Raw genomic sequence first — 20387 nt, 5'->3', positions numbered from 1 at the left:
ATCTGACACTTCATGCATGGCTCCATCTTCGACCCTGGCTGCCAGGCTTGCCTGAATCTCTTAATGAGCATGCACACGTAGATTCTCATGTTGCGGGTCTCCAACTTTTGACAAGTTAGACAAAAGATCACTGTAATCTGCAATAGCATTTGGTATTGATCTTTTTCTTTTCTTAAAAGAATTATCTGAAATTTTTGAAAATTATGGAGCCATTGTGCAGGACATCCTGCCCAATTTAGACTAGACATCCCAAAATTCTATTCTGTCTCAAAGGTAGAACTAGTCCAAGGACTCTATTCAGAGCTGGCTACAACCCTTTATAAATAAAAAAAATTTAATACCATTTTCTATTCCAACAAAAAGAAAACATGTTCCTGCTCAGTGAATCTGAGAGAAGCAACTCTATTTAGACATGTTTATCGTGAGCATCACTTAATGGCAGTGTAGATGGGGCCTAGGAAGGGACCCCACACTGCAGCATGGAATTATCTAATTAAGGCTCCAGCCATGAGAACCAGGTGGATAAATCACAACCATCAAGCAGCAGAAATTGCCAGGTGGTTAGAGAGCAAGGTGCAGTCTGGGTAAGGCAGGCCACAGTTCTATGGGCTGTGAGACAAATACCACTGTGGGTCCTCACAGAAGTGGTCCCTCCAGCAGCAGGCATGTGAACAGTGGCATGGCAATTCTGTAGTGAAGCAGGAGGGCTGCTCTTTGGTTGAACACAGTACCTCACAAAGGGTCTTCCCCCATATGGAGTATGGTGATGGGGAACTCACGGCAAAGTGTCCTTTCCCACGTGGACTATGGTGGTAAGGGGAACTCGCTACAAAGCATCCTTTCCCACATGGATTATGGTGGTGGGGAGCTCACTGGTCTGCTGTAACATTTGCTAGTCCAGCCTCCTATGGAACTGTGTTGGCTTCCACTTTTGAGGTTTTCAGAGATCTGCAGGGTGGTGCCAGGCCTCCCTGCCCAGCCTCTTGCTCCTCTCCTCTGGGATGGTGACTGCCTGGGTGGAGGAGCCATGTCTCCTGGGGGCACGATTGCCTCTCCGTGCACCTGAGGGTGAGCCCCACTTGCAAATTACCAGAGTTTTCACAACTCCATTCTGGGCTCTGAGGATGTGGTAAACACAGCAGGAGATGGAAAGATCTGAGCTGAGTCATCTAACCTGCAGGAAAAACTTTCACAGTAACACCATTTTCCCCTTGTATACATGAGAAAACTGAGGCCGCCTTCTCTTTTATCTCTGCCTTAAGTATTAACCTTGCCTGACTAATCCAGCCCCAGAAAGCATTCAACTTCAACTGAACCATTTCCTCTGAGCACAGCTTGTCTATCAGTTTGCTTTTGGCTGTGTTCTGTAAATATTGCAGTATTATTGCTTGAACATATGCTCAGGTTGAGCCATTTCATGAAGTGTGTGATCAAACTGTTTTTCCCCACACTGAGCACACCCCTCCACAGAGAGATGGATGGTGAAGGCCAGTGTGTCTCCCCTCAGCTGGGATGCCTCATCCATCGTGCAGGTATCCTTTAGGCCTAACACTGATATTTTTTATAACTTGACTCCAAAATCTATAAGAGGGAAATTTTTAAATTAAGGAAAGTCTCACAAGTATTCTACCTCAGAGTCATTAATCTTTCTCTATGCACTTGGCCACTTTCCTTAGGAAGAAAGCAGGGAGACGGCTTTTCTTTTCTTTTGTTTTCTTTTTTTAGTTGTTGATGGACCTTTATTTTATATATTTGTATGTGGTGCTGAGAATTGAACCCAGGGCCTCACACATGCCAGGCAAGTACTTTGCCAATGAGCTACAACCCCAACCCTATAATGGTTTTTCTTAATATCATATTTTAGTATAAAAATGCTAATGATTCTGGCATAGCCACTTTTGGCTTGGTTTGTAGAACATCCTGACAGTCTTTGCTCATGCTCTCTGGGAACTTGCAGGAACAACATATACACACAGTGTGTCTTAAGCACCTTTTCCACCTATTTTATCCAAAGGATGGACTGCTCATTTCTCAGGAATTTAACAACTTTTTCTGTGGACTTGATTCATAAGCATCTAGTTTTATTCCAAAATCAGTTATCATCCTCACTACATTGGAATAGTGCTTGTCATCCTGTGACTGCTCCTGTGGGCTCCATGAAGTGCTGCTTGTTCTTACCACTGGCAAGGTGACAGAAACCCATTATAGCTTGTATTCATGGTACTGAGAGCAGGTCTTGGAGCCTGATGTATGGAGGTGCTTCTGGCCAGAGGAGTCCACTGCCCACCTTTTGCAGTCATCTGACCAGTCCCTCTCTGCTTGAGCTCCTGCCCTGCTGGGATACCACTTTGGGAAGCCTTGCTGTTGAGAAAAGTTAGGATTCTGCTTCTGAACAAACCCAAAACCTGTAGAAGTGCTCTTACTCACTGCCATGTGGTGGGTAGATTCAATGTCTCTCACTCCTTTGTAGGTGCAGCATGCCCCATTCTGTGGGGTAGCACCTCTACTACCATGATGGGTTTGATGGGATCCCTCTGGTTAAACAACAGAAAACTGGTTTTATTTTCTTTTTCTGTATTGACACCACAGTAAACCTGGCTTCTTGTCTCAGACTTCACATATGAATACAGTGGAAATGGTCCTTTAAAGAGAGTGGGAGGCACAAAAGATTTCAAGAATAAACAAAATCATCCCCCAAAATTTTGTGTTTACTTGGGCTGAGACAGAACCCCTCTGTGGGCACTTGCCAGCAGAAATGCGAGCTGCCCGCACAGCCTGGTCTACCCTGTGGTGGAATGTGCCTAGTGCCATGTGTGCGTTTGGTGGCTCTGCTAGGAGGCAGCCTGTGCAAGCTACTTTGCCATCTCAGCAGATGGTGCCTGGGGCCGGAGTTTGCTCACATGTGCTTCTTGAGGAGAGCTTTCAGCCAGAGAGGTTCTTGTTCATGATTGGAAGTCTGCTGGGGACCTTGGGGAGCCTGCTTGGTGTTCACATCCCTCCTGTGTTTCCATCCTCAGCTCTGGGTGGAGACCACTGTGCAGGCAGAGGCCTGGAGGCTCAGCAGAAGACCTGCTTTCGTCTTCAGACTCCATAACTCAACAGGAGGTGCCTGCCTCCCTGTGGGCCTCTCACACTGCAGACCTTGGAGCACAAGCTCAGGAAGGACCTTGACTTCTCAGCCTGACTTCCTATCCTGGCTCACAGGTGGGGCTGCACCCCTGAGGACTGCCCCTCTCTAGAAAGCTTGCCTTCAAAGGCCAATATCTACTCTGCCTGCACCCTGCCGGTCTGGAGGCAAACCCTTCTGCCTCCACACCCACACTGTTCTGTCTTGCACAAACTGAAACTTGGTTTTTTAAAAATATTTATTTTTTAGTTGTAACTGGATACAGTACCTTTATTTATTTATTTTTATGTGGTACTGAGGATCAAATCCAGTGCCTTACATGTGCTAAGCAAGCTCTGTAACACTGAGCCACAATCCCAGCCCCTGAAACTTAGATTTCTGTCTCTCTTCTTTCTCTCCTTCTCCTCCTATTCCTCTTTTTTTTTTTTTAAAAAAAAAAAAGATTAGACCCAGGAGGTGAAAGATGGATACATAAAAATTTTTCAACTTAAGGGAAATACTAACATGAAGGGTAGAAGCAGAATGGGATGTTTGTTTCTGCTAACATTCCCTTCAGGGGTTTTGAACTGTGTGAAGAAGTGAGATAATGGGATTTAGTGCCACTGACCTGGACAACACTTGCATCAGTGAATATGAGTGCTTTGCCCCTGCTGGATGAAGGGGACAGCAGCCAAGACCATGGAGAGACATGCTCCCAAGGTGTTGCCAGTAGCAAATGTGGGAGGAAGGTGTTTCCCCAGCACCTGTAGCTCAATGCTGGGTAGCTGTGGCTTCGCTTCTCCTTCCCATGTCCCTGGTGTGAAAGTGTCCTGAGATTAAGACCTCTGCCTCTGAAGGCCAGTTCTTGACTAATGTCACCAATAGCCTGTCCTGGAAAAGCAGTCTTGCCCTGCACCCTACTCTCCCTGACAGCCCTGGCCCCAGGCTTCACCCAGCAGTCTCTCCTGGGTTCCTCTTTCTCAGCTGGCTCCAGGATATTCTCCCCTTGCCCAGCAGACTGAAAAGCCAGGGGAACACCAGACCCTGGCACCCACACACCCCTCTAAGATGAAGGTTGCCTGTATTCATATATAAACACAAAGAATTTCACATCAGCCTTCCTAATCCTACCTATGATTGAAGCACATTCTAGATCTTTCTTTCACTATTTACAACACTAGGTCCTTCATCTGTGTTCAGCACTTTCTTTCATGTTTTAGATAACCATTTACAGCACACTGCAGACCAAACAGCTTTCCCACCTATTTTATCTGAGTGAAAGAGGCTAGGGAGGTGTCTAGTTTCTGCCTTCCAGGAGGCAGTGTTCCTGGATTTAAAAAGAGCTAAGATCAGCTACAACAGAGACCTGGGGCTGACAGGTGGAGAGGTGTTGATTAGTGACAAGTGTTTTGGCTACTTAGATTTTTGCATTTTAATAGGGACAATTCCTTAACTAAAGAAAAGTAATTTCTAATGGTGGGAACTCACTTAGGGTGTTAAGAATGAAGTATAGAGGGAATGAGGGCTTCTAGCAGCATCTCAAAAGCTGTTCTGATAGATGTTCAGTAGAAACTGAAGACTGGATTTTTAAATAAAAAAAAACATTTTAACAAAGATCATTGCCTCTTTTAGTACTCCTTTCACATTTAGCTGAGTTCTGGATCATTCTAAGATGAGGAGAGATCCCAGCATTAGGTATAAACCTAAGTACCATCTGTAACCCATAGCACTGAGGGAACTGGAGCCATCTACAGGGTGCCTGGAATGTGGGAGTTCCCTAAATCTCCTGAATGGAGGATTGATGTGTGCAAATGCCCAGGAGTTGAACAATATCTGCCCATAGGAGAATGATGTTGCTATGTCTCCATGTCCTGGGTTTGGAGGGGTGAGACTACAGAGGACAGGAACTGCTATTTATAGGCATTGTGCACTTGCTTGACTTCCTCACATCTAATGGCTGATTTACCTAGTTCTTATTCATTAGAAATCCTTACACTCATTTTAAAGGTGAGGAAAGTGGCTTGGTAAGTTATTGAAAGGTCTTCTTGTCTCCCAAGAGTGTGCTAGGCCGAGGATGATATTTTTGCCTAGAATACTTCAAACAACCAAAGGCATTGCTAATAGAAGCCTAGGCACCATAGGGCTTCTCCAGACACTGGGCTTCTTATTAATGATCTCAGAGAAGAGGCATATATTCTTCCAGACCTATCACAGAGGGACCTGCCTGTCTGGGGTGATCTTCTGAGGCACTCTCTGTGAAGTGTTGGGTATCAAGAGTACTCCCCAGCTGTACCAGCCCCGTGGTAACCACGCTGAGTGTTGCTCTCCTGCAGCTGATGAACTTCTATAAATGGTTCAGTTCTACTTCTGGTTCAGGGAGACATGATCCCATGTGGAAGACACAGCAGAGTGGGGGGCTGGGAAGAGTTGGAAGGTAATGGCCACAAAATCCCAAAGGAGAGACTGAGGCAGAGCAGGCCACCTGCTCCCTGTGTCCATGCCTGTCCTCCTTAGGATGGTCAGTACACTCAGGCTGGCATATAACACAAGCCCCAGAAGGTGGAGCTCAGTGAGTTTGTCATACCCCAATGTCAACTGCTGCTGAAGGGCATCTCTTTAAACTGCAGTACAATACAATGCTTGTTGCTTTACTTTCTTTTTAAAATTTTTTTAAAATTTATTTTTATTTTCTAGTCATAGTTGGACACAAAACTTTTATTTATGTGGTGCTGAGGATGGAACTCAGGGCCTTACACATGCTAGGTGAGCACTCAACCACTGAGCCACCACCCTAGTCCCAACTTTCAGTCCTATATTTAAGATTCTTTAAAAGGAGAATTAGGTATCACTGCAAAGCATCCAGAATTTTACTAATTTGTTCAAGTGCAAAGGAGTTCCCTTTTTATGTGTGCATTACCCAGGTGCATAATTAATGTAAAGGAATTTGAGCGGGAGTGAGCACAGTTGGGTGACTCCATTATTACCCAAGATTTTCCATTCCTCTTTGTGAGGAAGTCAGTCTAGGTGACCTAAATTTGAACAACAATCTACAGTGCATTGGTTGAGTTCAGATAGAAAATGAGGCTTTCTAAGCTTTGGGTTGTGGGAAGTTGGAATCACTCCTGTGTGCAGTTGCCCATGAGCTGCATGGGGTGAAGACACCTGGGAAGCTGAGCAAGAGGTTCTTTCTACTTCCAGTGAGACACCTGGGAGGACTGTGTTCCCAGTGCATGTGCTTCTATTCCTTCTTCTATGTAAGCCATTTCCCATAATATGTGGCTCTAGATTTTTATCCAGATCCTATACATTTCTCATTGTTTTGCTTAACTCAGGGGTTTTGAAGGGTGTAAAACAGGGAAGGGTAGACTTGGAATCACTCCTGGTACCTTTATAAGCAAATTGAATAACAAAATGCAACTAGCAAATGTGGCTTTCAAGACCCAGGGCCATGGCTTCATTTCTTCAGTGGCCTGTCATTTATTGGTGGCCTGAGGAGGCCTGGCAGGTGACCGTCCCAGGAAGGATTTCTGGTGTGCAAGCACATGCAATCTGTGCTTGTGCTTTGGCCAGGTGTCAGAACAGGAACGAGGTCTTCCTTATCAGATGTGCAGTCCTCATGGCACAGATGGTTTCAGAGAGCAAAGACAAACTTTCCTGGATCCAGATCTCTGCTCTAGAAGCCTCTTCCTGTAGGACCTGATGAAAACATTGAATCACCTGAGACTCATATGCCCTTTAGTGAGATGAGGATGTCAGCAACCACATAGGATATGATGAGGAGGTTTAAAGAACACAGAGCAGCCCATAGAGAAGCACCCGAGGATGAGTGGTGCAGGACCCTAGGCTTTGTGTTCCTAGGTACCTATTTTTTTATGTAGCTGAGGAGAGGGTGGTGAAGTATCCTGGGCTTCCTGTTCCTAGGCACCTCTGTCCATGCAGCCCACATTACTGAGCTCAGGCTATTTTGAGATCTTGTTTCTAAAGCTGTGTGACAGTGATGAGCGCACTCTCATGTTGCCCAAGATGGGATGATACCTTCAGTACAGCACTCCCTGGGAACAGAGCCATGGTCTGAGTAGTGACCCCAGGTGCATCTGGAGTGTGGAGCCATCAGAAAGACCCAGAGATGAGCTTTGTGGGAGTTTATGTGCAAAGCTGAAAGCAATTTTGTTTATGAAAAGTTCTATTTTTTTTTTTTTTTGCTGATAGTTCAATTAACTTCCCTAAGATGCATGCATTCTTAAAGGGAGACCCAACAACTTTCTAATGAAGGAAGGGAGAACTCCAGCCCAAAGGCTCTTTGTATACTTGGCTTTCCTGACCTCCTGCCTTTGGCAAGTAGCAGCCTAATTTTGTGTCTGTAGGCACTGGGTGCTGACTATTGTGGCAAGGTTCTTGACTTGGGTGAGACTCTGATCCCTTAGCCTCCTTGGTATTGGCTACTACTGTTTAGCTAATGGGAAAAGGTTGTTTTATTTCAAAGCAGAGCAGATAATTTCACAGAGGTGGACATTACAACATGCAGTGACTGTCTTTGGGAGAATGACAAGGCCAGGACTAAACCTTAGAATAATATTGACTGGAATGTAAAGATTGGTGCCCTCTGCGACCACTCTGAAGTTGGGTCCTGTCCCCACTCCCTCCTCAGCCTGCAAGGGCAGCGCTGGGCTGTGACTCACCTTGATCCTTTCCTGCATGGAAGGATTTCAGAGATGCCAGCTGTCATGGATGCTTTTCTCCAGTTCTCCACAAGTCACACACCTGAAGCCCAACTCCTACATGTGGCCACTCTGCTTATCTTTCTCTATGATCATGCTGTTGTTTAATGATATAGGGTCAAAGGAGTCAGCCATCCATCTTCGTTTGATTTTTGCTGACACAGGAGCTTCCCAGGCCAGGGCAAGGTCACCCAGGGGCTGTTAGCCCTCATTTGCATGATTGTGCTCCTCCTAACCACCTATACGTTACATCTGAAAGATTTGGGCCAATGTCATGGGGCACAGCCAAGAACACCCTTGGCTTTCTACATGGCTGTGTTTTACTGTTACCTATGCACATTTTGGGCTCCTGGATGTCACAACATGTTTCTCCTCTTTCTTCTGTGCTTTGAGATAGCCTTGAGTATGGAGGGCCCAGTTACAGAATGTTATGATACAATCTCACAATGTTTACAGTAATTTCAGTATCACTTTGTGATTATTTCAGGGCCATTTTGAAGCATGACTGGAGAGAATCGTGTCCCTCAGCACATTGGGATGGAAGCCATGAGCAGGAGCAGCAGAGCTGGACAAGGAGCAAGCAGGCCAGACATAAAGGCCTGGTTCTGAAGTCAGAGTGCACCAAATAAGAGATGAAGAGGATCAAGGAGAATGATGTGCAGACACTTTTTCCCTGTGAAATCCAGATCTCAGCAGCAAACTTCCACATAGTGACAGGGACCTGTCTGCTCAGCTCTGAGCTTTTGTGGTGCATATTTTTGAAGTATTGGAGGAGAGATGAGTGAGTGAGGGAAGAAGAAACAGAACTTCCCCAATTCCACAGGAGTTATTGTGTGTTACTTACGTTACACCTTGCAAATTGAGTCTTCACAACAAAAGTCAATGCCATTTCTAATTCTTTCTATACTGCATAAAATAGCTTTATATATTTCCCAACATATGGTTTATGCTTTGCAAGTAGTAAAAATTATATATTTTGGTCTCTTTCCAAATCATGAACAAATATCATGCAATGGAGTTGACATTTAAATCCAAAAAGTGTTTAAAGTTCACAAATCAGTGGGGCTGCTGACTGAACCCAGCACAGGCAAGTCCCAGGTCACTATTTGACAGAGGAAAGGACAGGTGTATGGTACCTTTCTCCATTAATAACCCTTTGTTTTTAGCCAAGATTGCCCATAAATTAAAGGCAGATACAAATGAATAAAATGGCCCTCATAAAATGTCTTGATCTTTAAACCTACTTTGTCATAACCGTTCAGTGCCTAAGCACATACAGCAATATCAGGGCAGCTCTGCCCAAATTCTACAAAGCCAGCATCTCCTGGGTCAGGAGAAGCTTATGTCTTTCTGTTGCTCCAGTGGGACAGTCTGAATATTGCCACACACAGGAGGTCCTGGGGCCTTCAGCTTCAGCTCCACTCCAAGGATGGTCTTACCTGTAGAGCCTTAGGTTGGCCTGGACCTGCCATACAGAAGCAAAGTGGGTTTTTTCAAGAGATATAGGCTATAGGCCCCTGCTTGAGAGGGAGGAGCCTGGCCTGGAGGCTCTACTCTAGCTCCACCCCTTTCTGGAACTGTTTCTGATTCATCTGGGTTCTAGAGTACAGGAACCTCCACCTGTTGGTAGCATCTGCTTCTGGAGCCTTGCCTCTGCTGGCCTCAGCCCACGCCAGCTCATCCTCCATTGTTCCTGGCATTTTCCTGCCATTCTCTGCAATCTCCATTTCTCTTTCTTCTGGCAAACCAATTTGACCACCTTCTTGTAAGCCAAGGCAGAAGTGAGAGAAGACATTTGGGAGATGAATGTGCCAGTGACTAATGGGCTTTCATTTGGATTAAAAATCACATATCATAGAATGAAGAGTTGATTTAATGAGAGCCATGGTTCTGGCTCCAGGGAGGGTAAGCCATACAGGGCTTCTGCATCCTGGTGAATCCCTGGTGAGTTCATAGGATTCCATATCTAAGCATGCATGCATTCTCCAGGTGGACCTGGGCTTCAGTGCTGCCATTTGGTTTTCTGTGTTTTGCTTCTATTTTTGCCTTATTTTTCTTTTGGTAATGACATATAACTTAAAAAATGGAATACCCATCTCACAAGTAGCACAGACACCTGGTACTCTGCCTCTACTGTGGCAGCACCCTTCATGCCCAGTGGGCCCTTGAGCAGTGGCTATGGCAATCTTTCTACATAGAAAACACCCCTGCAACCTTCCAAAAATGCCAGTTTATCACTTAGAAGATCACACTCGAATTACAATGGAATTACATGTCTCCTTAGCTGTACTGCTCCCAATAGGACATTTCCAAATGGAATGGCAACCAGAGAATGAGTCATAGCACACAGTATCCCTAAATCCATCAGTACTAATGGTCTCATGACCCATGTGAATTTCTATGTGCTTGGTTGCAGCCCAGCCAACCCCATCCATGGTAGGACACAGGCTCTGTGCAGCCCAGCTTATCTGCATTCCCAATCCTTCTCAGGTGAGGCCTGGTAAGCAGGTAGGCCTGTGCATCACTGTTACTCCACAGCTGCCCTTGAGCCAGTGGATACCAAATGGTCTCAGGCCCCCATGCCATTGAGCTCCAACAGCAACTGAGCTCAGGCTCTTGTATCGGGGGAAAAGCAGAGGGATAGGTGGCCTCCAGTGCCCATGGGCCCCACTACCACACTATTGGCTTTATCTTAGGCTTCTGCTACTCCTTTATGTGCCACAATACAACAAACACAAGTGAACTGGGCTAGAGTGAGGCATGTGGGCACAATTCTCAGGCCTTTATGAAGGCCAGGTCTTATTCTTTTGAGGAGTTCTATGTGCTAAGCCATTGTTGTGACTGCCTGAGATAACAGGACCACTAGGATGAGCCCTAGACTGTCCCTGGTGAGGTGCTGGGGCATTGGACCTCCACCCTGTGGGTGTTCTTTCTGTGAACCTGTGCTCAGCTTCCAAATAGTGTCCACATACTAGGTGTGCAGCTCTGACATTTGCTTTAAACATGAGTTCTGTCTGTTCCACCAATTGGTGGTAGTTCTGGTGTTACCTTTAAATAAACATGTAAAAACACCAGAAAAAACACAGAGCAGGGAAGGGAGGTAAAATCAACTTTACACCTAAATATTTTTATTTTCTTCTCAACAATTTGAATATAAATAATGATATTTTGCTAAAATACTGCCTAAAATACCTGACATTTACAGACTCTGATGTGGTATCTGCATCCTTGACATGAGGTAGGCTGGGGCATGCTTGGCCCATTTATGACTGTGGAACTGTGGCCAGTGCTAGTTCAGGAACTGGATCCTTAGTTCCTTGTTTCCTGGAATGTAGGTTGGAGCAGTGACCTGCTCATGTGTGACTCAGGGAGGTACTGCTCTGTTCTCACATAGAGAGGCCATTCCATTACTCCATGACAAGGCTGCGGCTGATGGTGCTAATACTCTTGGAGGCTTTCCAAGAGCCTAATTTGAGTCCTTTGTGACAACTGCGGTTTGTGGTCCAAATTATCTAACTCCACACAAGAGCAACAGTGATGACCTTGAGGTTTGCTCTTTGAGAATTGAGGTGCTAATCCAGAGGGTCTCAGACACCCATGCCATTGAGCTCTGGTCCAGGGTCCAGGAACAGGCCAGCCAGCTGTCTTCCTTTTCTGAACTGAGCTTTGCTTTCTCATCTGCAATGTATGAGAATCAGTGTGATAATGCACAAGCTTAGCACAACAGAAGGCCTCAGAGCATCCATTCCTGCCCAGTGCCCACCCTGTGCATTCCCCTCCCAACCCAACGCCAGACACCCTGACCCTGTGGCTCAATTCTGGAGAGAATTTGGTGGTGTGTTTCAGTCCACAAAGGGTTGGCATGCTGCATCACTCTGTTCAATAGAAGAAGAAGAAAAAAAAATACACCAAGTTTAAAATAAAACTTGGATCTCATCCCGAAACTGAGAATGTTTACATGGAGCATATTGATCACATGAGAAACAAATGTTCCTTTTGGTCTGAGCAGCCCATTTATCTAAGGCATGGTAGAAAAGAATGAGCGCCTGAAGTATCAACCACAATTTTCGATTTGAATGGGGAATAAACCAGGCTTCCCTTTTCACATTAAGAAGCCCTGTGATGTGCTCACCAGGAGTCAGCACCTGCTGATGGTGTGCATTGGTCCCCAGCACTGCCCTTCCACCCTCACGGGGGCTGTCACAATATAGTCCATCTGCTTTTAACATGGTGTCACCATCCTGGATCAGCAGCAGCTCGGTCTGTACAGCTGTTAACTGAGAATAATGCACCTTTCAATCAATCCTCTCATGGGCAAGCCTCAAGGAACAAAGATGTAGGACAATAACTATTAACCCCCTGAAAAACACTGAGGTTAGGAGCATATTTACAAAGAGAAATGAAAATGAACAAAATTGTCGAGACACACACCAAAAATAGCCAAGAGCAATGCGGGTGTGGTCAGCCCTGAGCCTGGCTGTGGGGATGCAGGTGTGGTCAGCATGGATCCTGGCCATTAGGTTGAGGGATTGCTGAGGGACAGAGCCAGCTATGCTGCTAGGGCATGGGCAGCTCACTGCTGGGCAGGTTTTAATAATCTTCTGAACAGACAGCATGTCATCCAAGGCAGGACCACCTCGTCATAAGTCACAGGTAGAAATTATTTGGTGTTGATGAAGGATATAAGTGATTCATATTTTTTCTATTTTTTTTCTTTCTAAATGCTTTTTAAAAATTTTTTTAGTTGTAATTGGACACAATACTTATATTTTTATTTGTTTCTATTTTTATGTGGTGCTGAGGATTGAACCCAGCAACTCCCACATTCTAGGAGAGTGCTGTGGTGTTGAGCCACAACCTCAGCCCCTCTAAATGCTTTTTATTGAGTCTCTCTTAAAGTTTTCTTGGGACCAACTTCCCAAGAAATTATCTTTTTATGGTTATCTTTTGAATTCTAACATCTATCAATTTGCTATAATAAAACATAAAAATATATAAAGTATTTTGAGTATGTATTGTGCATGCATGTGTAGAGAAAAAGCAGAGAGTGCCTCAGTTACACTGAAACCCAGAACCCAACGTGAAGTGTGCCTGAGGCCCTATCTCATTACCTGAGTTCTCATCTCATCACCCTGGGAAGCTCCATGGAGCACCAGAACACATGTGGATGTTAGACCATCATGGCAGCAGGCAAGAGATCCCCACAATGGCCACACAATTCCTGTGCTGCCTAGACTGAGCTTCAGCCTGAAGGGTGGGAGCTGTACAGTCCTGATGCTGGAATCTGATGGGAGTCAAGGGGGACGGAGGCTACTCTATCCTGCTGGTCCAGCCCTGAGCTGCGTGTCATGTCCAGGGCAGCATGGAGCACCCCAAAGACACAGAGACCCTTGTGGAAGTGTTACAAGAGTGCTCAAGGGGTTGTGCAGGTATACCTGCCCAGAAGGAAGTAAGAACTTCACCCCCACTCCAAGATCCTGGGTTCTGGAGGCTGCAGCTCAACACAGCTAACCTTCACTTTCTCATGGGTTAACCGAACAGGACATATTTTAGACAAAAGAAATCACCCTGCAGAGAGGAAAGCATTACAGGAAGCCAATGTATGGTTCGCTCTTTCTGAAGGGTCCATCAGTAACCAGAGATGTGACATCATGAGCAGTGTGTGACCCTGATGCTCTTTCCCATAATCTCTCTCAGGAAACTCACTGATATTCAGAGCCTCAGCTACCTTCTTGAAGGACTCATACTTGTGCCTGAAGCCTGAAATCCTGCATCCTGCAACCCATTTATGCAGCATGGACCCACTGTTCCCCTCAGCAGTGTTAGCAATGTCTAGTGCAGGCCAGCTCTGCCTGACTCCAGGCCTTCCCTCTGAAATTGATTTCTCTTCCAGGGTTCCATCTCAGGGATGATATTCCCTTGCCCCAGTGCCAGGGGCAATAGTTAGGGAACAGTGAAGTTAAATGTTTTCAAGGCATTGAGAGGGACAGAGGAAGGTGTGAGGCTTCAGAGCTAGTGCCACCCAACATCCATGAGCATGGTGATGTTCCTGTAAACTCCAGTAGGTCATCACATGCTGTGCAGTGCTGCCTGGGGCATAACAATCATCACGAAGGGACAGAGACATGGAGAGCAAAACACCATCAGCTCCTGCTGAAGCAAGGGTCATGGCCGGGACTGGTAGGACAACTGGAGCACACTCTCAGCCCAGCAGCATAACTATGAGAAAGAGTGGAAAATATCACTATGGGGCTCCCAGGGAAGGGGCTCTCGGTTGCTAACTTTGGCATCTCATGTTCTCCTGAATCAATTAATGCTTTTGGAACATAATGGAAAATGTGGGGGCTATGGAAGGCAGTGATGTTGGAGGGGATTTTCTGAGAAGGTGTGCTTCAGTGGTAGAGAAGGTCTGGCTCTAGGAGATTCCTGGAGAGGAGACCATAGGCCCTACAGGTGCTCAGGCCAGCACTGAACTGCTCTGTGGTTCTCAGCAAAGCACAGGAGAAACCTCCCTGCCCATCATGGCCCTGAACTCCCAAGTCCATCCACATGTCAGGCACCATGATGTGCTCACCAGGACACACAAGCTCTGCTTCACAGGGGTTCACATGGTCACCCTGAAAAGTGCCACGGGGGGGGGGCATGCCTGATATGCCTCCCTCCCAGAAATACACCCAAAGACAACAGATACATATGCACCATCACACGCCCTCTCATGTGCCTGAGTCCACATGGAGAGCTTCTAGTTTCCCCTTTGACTAAAAAATAATTGGCCTGAAGCATATTTGTGGTACACTGCAAGCTGGAAGGGCTTGAATGCAGTCTGCAGAGCCTGGAGTCTAGGCTCTGGAGGGCCTTCATGTCCTGCCCTGACATCCTGCATGTTCTGAAAGCTAATTCCACACTACAGGCTGCACATATGGCCTCTAAGCCCATGTGCTCCTGTTCACATCAGTCACACTGCTCCCACATTAGAGAAGGAAACAGGTCTCAGAGCATATGCAATTAAATTACTAAGTGCAGATCTTTAGTTAAAAATTCTATTTGATTTCAAAATTCTTCCCTTATAGTTCTCAGAACAGCCTACATGTCCCAGCAGCCCTCTATCAAGTAGAGATACTGAAAGGCTTACGCTGGTCTGCTGGTGGGGGTTTTCCAGAAGTAAGCAGCAGCACACCATTTCCTTCCTGGAACTGAGGTCTGGTTTTCTTCCCTAGTTTCCTGGGGTTAGACCACAAGGAGAGAAGGATTAACAGCTGTGCTCACCCTCCCTGAACATGCCAGGCCATCTGTTGCCTGGACATTAACCTAAATGAGCACTTACCACAATTCCAAGATGCATTTTCTTCAATGATATGATGGAAAAAATAACATTACAAAAAGTAAATAAGTGTGTGTGTGTGTATGTGTGTGTGTGTGTGTGTGTGTATGTGTGTGTGTATAACACTTCTTAGCCCAAACTACTATACTACTAGTCTATATAACACATTTGTGTTGCTTGTGTTATTAAGTGTGACATCTTCCAAATAAAATGGTTTTGTGACTAGAAAACAATGTAAAATTTAAAAATAAAATTTCTAGTTCTCTAGATGAAGGGATATTCTGTTGATTCACAGTTTTCAATTGCCATGAGAAAACACCTGAGAGAAATAAGTTAAAAGGACCAAAGGTTTACTTTGTTTTTGGTCTGTGGTCATGTGGCTTTATTGTGGGTCTCGGTCCCTGATAAGGCAGAACATCATGGTGCAAAGCACTAATATACAAGTGACCAGGAGACATTGAGAGAATTTACTTATATCACAAAGCTTCCAAAAAAGCTTCCCAAAATCATTAGCCTGTGAACCCATCACCGTATGAATCCTGACAGGTCAGAGCCCTCACGAGACTGTCACATCCCATAGGCCAACATCTGCCCTAGGGCCAGGCTTGACACTAATGTATGATTGTCAGGACACTGTTTTAATATCTTTGTGTTAGCCTTGTTGGGCATCTCAAATTAAAAAAAAAAAAACCTTAATAATTTCTCACAGAACATGGGATTTACCCAAATGGTTTTAGTAAAACTAGGATTAAATAAGTAAGGATTGATATGGAGTGTGTGATCATGGCCTGCCAACTGCTGCCCATGGAGTGTTGAGATGTATTTATTAAGGAGTGGCAGAAAATTCTAGGCTGGAAAGGTGGGGTGGCAGCAGAAGCAGGCTCCTCCTCACCTGTCCAGGGTTCTGGCCCATGGCCTCATTCCCTGTATGGGACTGGCCTGGGTAGGAGGCCCAGGCTGGGGTCAGGCCTCAGTCTGGCTCCATATATTCTGTCCATTTCCACATGGGATCAAAAGAGGCTCTCCCTTTGTTTATTCTAGTGTTCCTTGTTTTTAAAGAACTAGGAAGTGAGGAAAGAGATGGATATGCATACAATCCAGTGTTGGGGTTCCTGATCCCCAGTAGGGCAGAATCCCACTGGGAAAATCCCAATTGCTATTAAATCTTCTTGCATTTGCTGTTCCCAGAGCATCAAGGCTGTCTGGGAAGCTGTGGAGTGAAAGGTTCAGGAGTCCTCAGTGTCTCTCCAGTCTGAACCCCAGAGCCAAAGTAACACTAGCGCTCATCTCACTTCCACTGGGGATGGGGAAGGAGCTGAAATATCCCTGGAACACCATCCTCTGTCTCTTTTCCCCCGGGGCTTGGCAAGTCATTCTATGCCCTGGTATGATATCCTGGGGAGCTGAGCACTCCAGCACACGGGCCTTCAGCCTTGGGTCCACACTGTATCAAGTGATCCAGGTCTGCACACCCAAGGATTTCATCTTCAACCAGATCAGGATTCAGCATGACTGCAACAAGGTTGGTGCTGGCAAGAGAGTGAGGGAAGGGACCCTGGAGGCCATTTGGTGCCCATACCACCCTTTCCTGAGTCATGAACCTCCTCAAAGCCTCCACTGGAGACCCCTCTGGATTTCTGTGCAGCAGAACCAGACAGTGTGTTGGCATCTCTCCCACAGCTTCAGAATGTCTAGTGCAAGGAATAAAGCACTTCTGCTGGGAAAATATCATGTATTCATCTCTGGGTGGAAGTAACCTCACCTTGCAATTTCTGTTCTTAGTCTTCAGAAAAGGAAATAATTGTTTGCACAAATGTTAAGCTTGCATTTCTTTCTTTCTTTTTTTATAAACTAAAGAATTTACATAATTTAAATATACATGTGGGGCTGGGGATGTGGCTCAAGCGGTGGCACGCTCGCCTGGCGTGCGTGCGGCCCGGGTTCGATCCTCAGCACCACATACAAACAGGGATGTTGTGTCCGCCGATAACTAAAAAATGAATATTAAAATTCTCTCTCTCTCTCTCCCTTTCTCACTCTCTCTTTAAAAAAAAAATATACATGTGCACGTACATAGCTCCACATACAAAGACCAAGTCTAATGGCATAAGTAGGAGAGAAATATTTTAAGAGAAATATTTCTAAATGTGAGATAGTGAGCACATAAGAAGAAGAACAATTACTTTCCAAATGACCCTTTAAACAGTGTATGTGAAAGTTAGTTGCAAGACAGAGTTCTCCATTACAGTAGCCACTCCACACACTCTGATTGCTCTTGTTTATTCACAAGGCAGCACTTGTTATCTCTATCAACATTTAAGAATTATTTACAATATTCTGTTGCTTGCTACCTTAATAACATATTCCTTGCAGTTAACTTCAGAATGGTTGGCAGTTTTTACATTGTTTTTTTTCCCAATGTCTATAGATTTTCTTATAATTTCCAGTCTTAGCAATAAGTTGTAGAGTGGAGAGTTATGAACCCTTGGGAATCCTGCCCTCAGCACTGAATTCCCCTATTCTCCCCACAGGTGGAGGGTGTTGGTCCCTTTCCTAGCTCAGATCCATGATACCAGGACACAAACACTCAGAATCACACTTTGGAGTGTACATTCTAGAATGTTCAAGCCTCCTTACTGCTTGTTCATGATACACTTTGATTTTCCAAGTGCTATGCTAACTCCTGAGGAGAAAAAAGAAGAGCCAGGGATAATTTTGCAGAGGAGGTTCCCAGGCTTTACTGGCAGTGGACACTTACTTGCACATCATCTGGTTGGAAAGCTTCTTAGCAAAGCACCATGAATCTGGGGAGCATGGCCATAGGAAGGGACCCAATCTGAATTGGGCTTGCCAAGGGGAAGGCCCATGGTGGGTAGGGTGCACAGTGACCAGTGCTGAGGATGCTGTGGTAAGATGCCTGCTCCATCTCTTTCCGGGGCTTTCTCCCTGTGGAGAGTGGGTCAGGACCCTTCCCTGGCAAGGGAAGACCTCAGGACAGTGAAGACATGTTCCCCTCAACCTACACAGGAATGCCACATTAAATGCAGATGGATTTCACTCAGGTTTGCCCCAGGAGGCCAGGGCAGGGAGCAGGGTAGGTCAGCAGAAGCGAAGACCACACTGCAAAGCTTGCCTCCAGGTGGCCTGGGCCATGGCCCTTGCTCCTTCACTGGCCAGATGTCACATGTGACCACTTGTCTTGTCTCTGGCTAAATGCACCACTGTGTCTGTCTTATTTCACGGGGCAGGTTTCAGTTTCCTATTGTGTAAGCTTTACTTTGAAGTCTGCAAATTATAATTTCATTGTGCAGTGCACTACCATAACAAACTCCTTGGATTGTGAAAAAAATACAATGTACCTGGTCTGGTATTTACTAGGAAAATCTATTATCTAAAGCATGTTTCTTTCTCAAATAGTTGTGGTTTGCTGGAAAGAAACAGACATTCTAGACCGGATTCAGAGAAGCAAACAACAGAATAAAAGCAGAGTAGGAAAACTTTATTGAATTTAAATAACAACAAAATCTTTCTCAAAGGCATTAACCACAATCCATCTGGGCTCCGGGTAAAACCATAGCTATTGACACAGAGACGACAGAGGATCTACACCCCACCCCACACACACACACACCTGCTCCAATTATTGGCTGCCTTTGTATTTAGAAGCGGAAAGTATCAAATCATTTGTTCAGATTGATAGACAGGGAAAGTATAATGCAGGGAGATAAAGGTTACCATCATTCCACAAAGCCAAAGAAAATGGGTCAGCTATTCACCTGGCACCTGATCAGAAATGTGGGGGGTGCCCTGGATTGTAATTTGCCTGTCCCATTGTAGAAACCAGAGGGTCACCGCTCAGGTCCTGGCTGTGAAGAAGAAACCTCCTTATTCAACAGATGGGCATCATCAGCCCCAATAATGTGCTGGCATCACCACAAGTCACAGTTGAAGCTATTTAAGCAATAGTCATCGCCTTTACAGTGCTTATGGGGTTTCCATAACAGAAATGCTGCTGCTTTCTCTCACAGGATGTTTGACTGTGTGACTGTAGCCCACAACCTGCCATGACCTATCAGGGTATCTTGGATGCCAGCACACTCATGGATGGTGCTCCTGCTTATGCCCATGCCACAGAAGGTGGCTGCACCATCATCTAAATATTGGATTGCAGCATGAACTTTGTAAGTTCAGAGAGGCCACCAAGAGCCTTGTATGCTTTTGCTTTGATAAAACAATAAAAGCTCTTCTAAAAGCCTGGGTGGGCAGGAGTCACCAGTTATGGTGTGTTATGAAGGTAATATTTATTCAAAGAAGTCAAAACAATTAAAATTGTTTTGGGGGTGGGTGTGAAGCTCACACCTGCCCAGGTACAGAATTGGTCCAGACTTGCTCTGGCTCATGTCAGGTGCTCAGTCCCCTGAGGACCTGTGCCTGGGACTAGGACTCTCAGTTCATGGTCAGCCTGCTTGCAAGTCCTCCCTGTGAGCACAAAGAACAGATCAGGCTGTGTGTCCCTTTGTCTTCTCATGCCCTGTCCCACTCATTTGGGCCCATTGTGGGTTCTGCAATTTAATCACCGCAACTATGGCACAAATGCCCATGAGCACTTGCTCCTAAAGAGTGCACTGACCATGATCTCTCCCTGAGGGCTGGCCAAGAACCTATGCCCTACTGGCAATGCCTTCTTCTGGGTTGGTTTGCTCTTCCCCAGCCATAGTGGATGGGTAGGATCAGAGGCCCTGAGTCATGATTAGTGGCCTTATGAGGAGAACAGTACTCTATGTCACAGAACCTCAGAACCTAGTCTAATAGTGAAGCGAAACTCAGATCAAGCGCGCGCGCGCGGCGCGCACACACACACACAAACACACACACACACATATACATACATACATACATACTGCCTCATTTGATGGTCATAGCAATATCCTGAATCCATTCTTTCCCACTGACTCTAGAAGCATGCTCAGAATCCTTCTCAACAGAGGGTTTCAAAGATCACTCTCAGTATTCAGAGGTTGCTGGGAGCCATTAGCCAAGTAGGTATGACAATCTCCTTGCCAGCGTACCTCATGTTGCTTAGTGGAAGGACTCATGGAAATAGGACATTTTGCAGTAACACTGCATGTAAGGTGACCTTGCTCAAGGACCAGGGCAGATCCGGGTTTAGGGCGTTCCCAGTTTAGGAAGGTTATTCCTGCTTGGAATAGGGCGTATCCTGCTGCCTGAGTTCCTCTTGAGT

This window comes from Callospermophilus lateralis, unplaced genomic scaffold, assembly GCF_048772815.1.
Source record: "Callospermophilus lateralis isolate mCalLat2 unplaced genomic scaffold, mCalLat2.hap1 Scaffold_86, whole genome shotgun sequence".
In the NCBI taxonomy this organism is placed as follows: Eukaryota; Metazoa; Chordata; class Mammalia; order Rodentia; family Sciuridae; genus Callospermophilus; species Callospermophilus lateralis.
This window is presented reverse-complemented; position numbering follows the sequence as displayed.